At 41.8% G+C, this 7500-nt stretch overlaps 1 protein-coding gene and 5 non-coding genes across 7 annotated transcripts in view; all 6 read left to right on the top strand.

The window, feature by feature from the left end:
• st3gal1 (ST3 beta-galactoside alpha-2,3-sialyltransferase 1) overlaps window positions 1-7500 on the top strand; it is a 128562-nt gene that overhangs the window by 22367 nt on the left and 98695 nt on the right. The window lies entirely within an intron of this gene.
• trnal-uaa (transfer RNA leucine (anticodon UAA)) lies at window positions 1340-1422 on the top strand. Its single transcript has one exon. It is a non-coding gene; the product is annotated as a tRNA-Leu (tRNA).
• Window positions 1674-1756, top strand: trnal-uaa (transfer RNA leucine (anticodon UAA)). The gene has a single exon. It is a non-coding gene; the product is annotated as a tRNA-Leu (tRNA).
• On the top strand, window positions 2029-2111 carry trnal-uaa (transfer RNA leucine (anticodon UAA)). The gene has a single exon. It is a non-coding gene; the product is annotated as a tRNA-Leu (tRNA).
• On the top strand, window positions 2391-2473 carry trnal-caa (transfer RNA leucine (anticodon CAA)). Its single transcript has one exon. It is a non-coding gene; the product is annotated as a tRNA-Leu (tRNA).
• On the top strand, window positions 5686-5768 carry trnal-uaa (transfer RNA leucine (anticodon UAA)). The gene has a single exon. It is a non-coding gene; the product is annotated as a tRNA-Leu (tRNA).

The following is a 7500-nucleotide window of genomic DNA, read 5'->3' as shown; positions in this document are numbered from 1 at the left end:
AATCTTGAAATGGTGGGAGAAAATTCAGCCATGACCTTTTGTAAATCCTGACTCTATGAGAATCAATATTATGTATCCTCAGAAAAAGGCGGACACTAGAGATCTGTGTATGTCACAAACAAACCTTTTAGAAAACGCTCCTTGCCGTGCAGCGCTCTGGAGGACAAAAGACCTTTTCTCTTTTCACACCACAAGGTCAATAAGGGTTGTTTTGTTTTGCTGCTGAAGCATTGAAAAGTTCACATATTCCCAAATGTGTCGCTGCTTTGTTCTCCGATCACAATGAGAAATTGAGATGTAAAACAGATTTAGACGGCGTTGCATATCTCGATTGGTAGAGCCGATCGAAGTGCTTTTTTAAATGTTTTGTTTCTGCCTTGTGTTCGCAGCCGCAGGCAGAATGTGTTTACAGCGGAGCACAGGATGATCTGGATCTGTGTGTTTTTTTTGTTGTTGCCGTTTATTCTCCAGGAACTGTTGAGTTTAGGCCCAGAGCTTCAGCAGCATGTGTTTCAACCTGCATATACAATATATATGAATACATTACCCAAGAGAAAAGACGTCCTTTTCAGCAGATACAGCTCATTATTCAGGAGGTTGCTCATGGAAAGCATAATAGAAAAATAAATACAAATGACTGCCTGCTACCGACTAATCATAATAAACAGGCCTATCAACGCTATAATTACTGACAATAGAATCATTATATTTTCCTAATGCTCTACTGCTACCATCATTAATAACAGTGCATTAATTAAACATACTATGGAAAACAGCGGCCTCAACTTGACAGGACCCGCAGAGTTACACAGTGCAGCTTAATTTCGCTCTGGAGGTCATTCCAGGAATAATGAGTGGGGGAAATGTAAATCTTCCTCTTTGCTTTGCTGCCAGGGCGCCAAGAATACCTGAGACAAGCCAGCATTGAGATCCAGACACATAATGAGCTGCTTGTATTCTCACAATAGAAGTGGAGGGAAAACGAGGCTGCTATTGCTTTGTTGAAAACGACTGAGGTTGTGCTAAATGTCGCTTTCAACTTAGCATTTATTTTCTGTAGTTTGGGGGGAAATATAAAAAGTTTAGACGCCTTAATACAATTACAGCAGTTAAAACAATCAGATAACAATGACCTTTTTGCTCAGAGAAGATGAAATTATTCAGAACAGGTCAAAGTTAGCTTAATTTAGCTTAGTTTAAGTTGTTTTAGCGTAGCTTAGTTTAGCGTAGCTTAGTTTAGCGTAACAATCGGAAATGGGATGATATCGGTCTGTACAAAGTTTTAAAACATACCTGATTGTAGTGTCAAAGTGTGTGTCCTTGTTAGAGCACTTTTCGAACCAGGATGGCCGAGTGGTTAAGGCGTTGGACTTAAGATCCAATGGACATTAGTCCTTGTTGGTTCAAACCCCACTCCTGGTAGGAAATAGGTGGACAATGTTCTGTTTGACTATAAAATTGCTTAATAAAAGGCACAATAAGTTTGTTTTTCCACGCAAAGGAGGAGCCTGCTGCTTGATACGGGTTAAAGCCATCCCAGTATTTGCTATGCCTAAAGGGTTATGTTCACTCTTTCTCTCAGATATGTTCTTATGAAGTTATACCTCCTTTTTCATTGAAGTTACCTAGACAACTCAACGCTCTAAAATGGTGTCCTTGTTAGAGTATTTCCAATCAGGATGGCCGAGTGGTTAAGGCGTTGGACTTAAGATCCAATGGACATTAGTCCTCGTGGGTTCAAACCCCACTCCTGGTAGGAAATAAATGGAAAACAATCTCTTTGGCTGTAAAATTGCTTAAATAAGGGCAAGATAATTGTGTTTGTCCACTCAAAGGAGGAGTATATGGCTTGAAACGGGTAAAAGCACCCACCAGTATTTGCTATGCCGAGAGGGTTTGTGTGCACTCTATTCACCATTCTCGTAGCTTTCTCTCAGATATGTTCTTATGAAGTTATACCTGCTTTTTCATTGAGGTTAGCTAAATAACCCAACGATCAAAAATGGTGTCCTTGTTAGAGTATGTCCAACCAGGATGGCCAAGTGGTTAAGGCGTTGGATTTAAGCTCCAATGGACATTAGTCCTCGTTGGTCCAAACCCCACTCCTGGTAGGAAATAGGTGGAATACTGACTGTTTGACTGTTGAATTGCTTAAATAAAGGCACGATATGTATGTTTGTCCACTGAAATGAGGACTCAACTGCTTGAAATCGGTGAAAGCGCTCACTAGTATTTTCTATGCCTATTGCCTAGCATGTTTGTATGCACTTTATTTGCCATCGTCGTAGCTTAACATAAGATATGTTCTTATGAAGTTAAACCTTCTTTTTCATTGAGGTTACCTAATTAACTCAACTATCGAGATTGGTGTCCTTGTTGGAGAATGTCCAACCAGGATGGCCGAGTGGTTAAGGCGTTGGACTCAAGATCCAATGGACATTAGTCCTCGCGGGTTGAAACACCACTCCTGGTAGGAGATAGGTAACTTGCTGTGAAGATGCATAAACGTCACATGTTATGGCCATTTATACTGATAATTTTTCCATCTGCTAGAATCGATTTCCAAAATCACATTGGTTTCTCATACAGCATCGCCCCCCCCGTGATCCCAATGTGCTCTGACGGCCCGTCCACACTACAGCTTCGACAGCTTCAAAAACGATTTCCAACGCGTCTGCTCACTTTGAATGGGGTGACGTCACTTTTCGCCGAACTGCATTGTGGGAAGCAGAGTGGAGCTTTCCTGGCATTTCAGGCTGCAAAGGTTGAGCAATGTTCAACTTTTGAAGCTTCTGAAGCTTTCGGTGGAAGCGTCAGCCAATCAAATCATATGCCAGTACAAGCTCTAGCCAATCAAACCGCTGCTTGTGTGTCAGGGGCGGGAGATTCATGTGATTGGTTGTTGGTCGAGCTTCAGACACGCCCAGCTTCAAGCTTTTTTTTAAGCTGTAGTGTGGACGGGCCGTGATTGGTCGAGACGTTGCGAGGCTCGCTGCTGCCAGGAGCGGACAGGTTTCCGGGTCGGCGATACAGCGAGAACAAGCTAAATTCATCCTGAGCACACACACACTCACAGCCGAAGTAAAAACAATAAGTGTGGCTTGATATTGAGAAAGAAAAAGGTTTATAACGCTGTGAGAATGGGTCTGCGGAGAGCACTTCTCCGCCATCCCAACTCGTCTATTACCAACCAGGCAGGTATTTTCTGTGTTAGAGTTTTACTCGCTACAGGGTGTACTTTGAGGGTTTGTGACTGCAGACCGTTCACATGCAGAACAACCTTCATAACTCACAAGGGGACGGGTGATAACCGGAAAAGCATGACATGGGCCCTTTAAAAATAAAGGTGCAATAAATATGTTTGTGACCTTTGGCAGAGATAATTGCATCGTAAAAGCGAGATTTAAGGTTAAAAAACCTTAATTAACCTTAGTTAAATTAAAAAACGTATATTTTGCGTCTTTAACTAAAGTGAGTGAACCAAAACATAACATTTCAGGTGATAAAAACCAAAATTGTGAGCGGAAAGATGCAATAAAGCTCAGTATTAAAGGATAGTAGTAATCCAAAAATCTCTGCCTACATTTCCATATTTTCCCGTGGATCCCTTAGAATACTACACTAACAATGTCAACATTTGAATAAACCGAACAATGTTAATGTGCACACAGTGTCTGCTTAAAAGTCCTTGAAACAGAATGTGTGTATGTCTTAATCAGAGCGCCACACACGTGCTAGTTGGCTTCTGTAATAGTTGTGAATAATTACTGTCTTCAGTAATTCTGTAATCAGCATTGGAAGTACATCTGGCTGGCGTCTGTGTGGCTCCACCGCGGATATCACAAGTCCACAGGCTCTGTCTAATTTTCTCCTTGCATTGCCTCGAAGGCTGAAATGAAAACCCATTAAATCAAACTTGATTTTATTTCACTTTCAATTGGACGTGCCGCAGTAACGAGCTAAAGGTAAAAAAGAGAAGGAGAAGCTCATTTCAAGGTGAAAAAGAAAAACCACAGCACTTTTTCTGCTTTGATAAAAACCGTGACCTGATTCTGATAAGTTTCGAACATCTGAGGACATCAGAATCTGGAGTCTCCTGTTCCTCAGTAATCAGACTGACAGTGGATCAATACAGAGTGCTTGAGCTCGTGGGTTTTCTGCCTGGCTTTAGTTTGACTTGGACATTTTATTTGTTGTATCAGAGCTGACCACCACATTCCCAAATATTTAGAGCCATTTATCTTCTCCTCTTTCCTGACCAGAGCCCTTGGCCGACTTTGTACCATGATACAGACCCACCACAAAATCATTTACATGTATTGATTACTGCTAGTGATGGGAATTACGGCTCTTTGAAGGGAGCCTGATCTTACGGCTCCGTTCCTTTCCGAGAGCCGTTCAAAGGAGCCGTTTTTGTTTTAAGGGGGTTAATAGGTTTCTCTGTGAAACTATCACCCGGATAATGATTGACTGTATTGCCAGAAATCTACTTTTACTCACAGAGAAATGTAGAACGTGCTACATCTCTCAGCCAGCCAAACTACTACTCAAGCAGCATGCGTTACGCCATCATCTACGGCTAATGTGCATTCAGGAAAGCAAGTTCCCGTAAAGGCGAGTGAATTTATGGCAGGCGGTGAACCAACGATAAAAAGAACGGCTCTCACCGAGTACGACTCGGTTCCCTTTGTTCGTACCAAAGAGCCGTTCAAAAGAATCGTATCGTTCGCGAACGTAACATCACTAATTACTGCTGAGTTCACTTACCCTAAACCATTTTGCAGTGCATCCTTTTTAAGATGTTTTTGTTTGCCCATGTATTCATTCAGTCACTTAATAATAATAATAATAACTGGGATTTCTATAGCGCCTTTCAAGGGACCCAAGGTCGCTTTACAGGAATAGGGCAAGCACAAACAAAACAAAACAAAACAAAGGTCAGACAGACAAAACAACAGATAGATTTAAGGGCCGAAAGCCTTGATGAACAGATGGGACTTGAGGGTCCTTTGAAGGCGTCCAGTGTGGGGATGTTGCGAATCTCCGCAGGGAGAGCGTTCCAGAGGGTGGGGGCTGCCACACTGAAGGCTCTGTCCTCGAAGGTTCTCAGTTTGGTGCGGGGGGTGGTGAGCAGGCCAGAGTCTGAAGACCGCAGGTTCCGGGGTGGGGCATGCGGGTGAAGGATGTCCGATAGGTACTGGGGGGCAAGGGCATGGAGGGACTTGTAGGTCAGGAGGAGGACTTTGTAAGTTATGCGGAACTTGACCGGCAACCAGTGGAGGTGGATGAGGGTGGGAGTGATGTGCTGCCACGGCTTTGTGTGTGTGAGGACCCGAGCTGCACAGTTTTGGACATACTGGAGCCTGTCCGGGGTTTTGTTGGGAACCCCGAACAGGACACCATTGCAGTAGTCCAAGCGGGTGGTGACAAATGCATGCACCAGGGTCTCGGCAACCGACTCCGAGAGTGACGGTCGGAGTCTGGAAATGTTCCGCAGGTGGTAGAAAGCCGATTTGGTCACAGACTTAACGACCAAACTTTTCACAACCCTGTCCTTCGGGGTCAATAGGATGCATTGAAGTGTCGACATGACATCCAGAGCCAGGGTCATTCGCTTCTCTTGAAACACTGCTGAACTGTGAGGAGTGATTTTAATATTCTGTCCTTGTTTAGAGGTATAGCGTGACCAGGATGGCCGAGTGGTTAAGGCGTTGGACTTAAGACCCAATGGACGTTAGTCCTCGTGGGTTCGAACCCCACTCCTGGTAGGAAATGCAGTTTTTAAGGCCTTGGGTTTGTTTGGAACTACAGGTTCAAGTGTCACATTACAGTTCAATGAACTTTAAAAGGTTCTTCCCACTACCAAAGTCCAGTTGAGCAAAACACAATCTCTTCTTCTGTGTTGCTTTATGGTAGCTGCCTAAAACTAGGAGCAGTGACGATAAATACTTATATCCAATTCAAAGAAAAACAAGCCAGTGAAATTTACTTAGAATATTCATCTTGTGTCTTATCTGTCAGAGAGACAACATAATTTATTTTATTTTATTTGTATTATCATACGTTTTACCTCCTTTAGTCTATTAACCTGATAAAATGTTGTATTTTGCTGCATGTACCTTTTAAAGTTCTTATCAAATAATCTGAGGGGATTTTCTTGTTTGTTTTTAACTGATATGTCATTTTGTAAAGCACTTTGAGCTGCATGTGTTGAATGAAAAGTGCTATATAATTATTATCTTTCTTTGACTATGTAGTTTGAATCCCTAAAGGAGTGTTTTGTGTGCTTGGTGTGTGAGTTGGTTGGTTTGTTAATCAGCAAGATAATTGTGAAATGGATAGCTTGATGGACTAAAGCAGGGATGTCAAACTCAAGGCCCGGGGGCCAAATCCGGCCCGCGACTTCATTTCATGCGGCCCCTCAAGAGATTGCAAAGAATATAATATGTTATTATACGGTTACATGCCGATTTACAGAAGCACGTTGCCCATAAACTACATTTCCCACAATGCATCTCAAATTTGACTTTTTTCTCAGAATTTGACTTATTTTCTTCAAAATATAAATGTTTTCTTAGAATTTGCCTTTTTCTCAGAATTAGATATTTTTTAAATCATTTTGTAACATTCTCAGTGAAGAGACCTGCAATGATTTGCCCTAGACTTCTGCTTTCAGACGTAGTTAATTATGAAGTTTTTACCCTATCCGATAATAATCCAATGCAGAGGCAATAATGTCATATAATACATTATTTTATATATATTAAATATTTATATATTTTTGATATATGGTCTTAAAGTTACAACGGGCCCTTTGAGTGCAACCATAATGCTGATGTGGCCCGCGAAGAAATTTAGTTTGACAACCCTGGACTAAAGGAAGAACCAGAAGAGTGTGAAATCCGCTCCGGATACATGCATTAGCTTTGGCGGCAGAACTTCTTGTATAATTAAAATGAACTGGATTCAAGTCTTAGGGGAAAGTGGTGCTTATACCTGAACGCACAACCCAGAAACCTTGCAAACATTCAAATGAGCTTTTAAACCCACTGTGAAGTCTCTGAACACGGGACATACTGCAGCTGGAAGAAATGCCGTCGGCTCTTCAGCTTCTCTGATGTGCTGCTTTCTGCAGAGTCGTCCATATCAGAGGAACCTCCTGATCTTTCAGAGAAGCTGCTGCTGCATCACCTCTAATCTGAGCTCACGGAAATCTTCTTATTTCTCTCTTTTAATCTCAATGATGTCATATTTAGAAGCTTTAAAGACCCTAGCGCTACGTTAGAGTATTAGGGACCAACCGTTTATATTAAGGGCTCCTAATTACAGAGTCGTTTAGGTGTACTTCATGTAACATCACATACTAATTAGCACCAGTTAAAAAAGGAAGATGATGAAGGATGTAGTTGTAAATGACACTATTAGTATGGCAGGTTCCTAATTTATTAATACAAACGATATCACTGCAGAAAAACGTGTTAAAAATACTGAAATGTAAAA

This window comes from Pseudochaenichthys georgianus, chromosome 11 (assembly GCF_902827115.2).
Source record: "Pseudochaenichthys georgianus chromosome 11, fPseGeo1.2, whole genome shotgun sequence".
Taxonomy (NCBI): domain Eukaryota; kingdom Metazoa; phylum Chordata; class Actinopteri; order Perciformes; family Channichthyidae; genus Pseudochaenichthys; species Pseudochaenichthys georgianus.
Note: the sequence above shows the minus strand (reverse complement) of the source record. Positions and strands in the feature narration are given on the sequence as shown.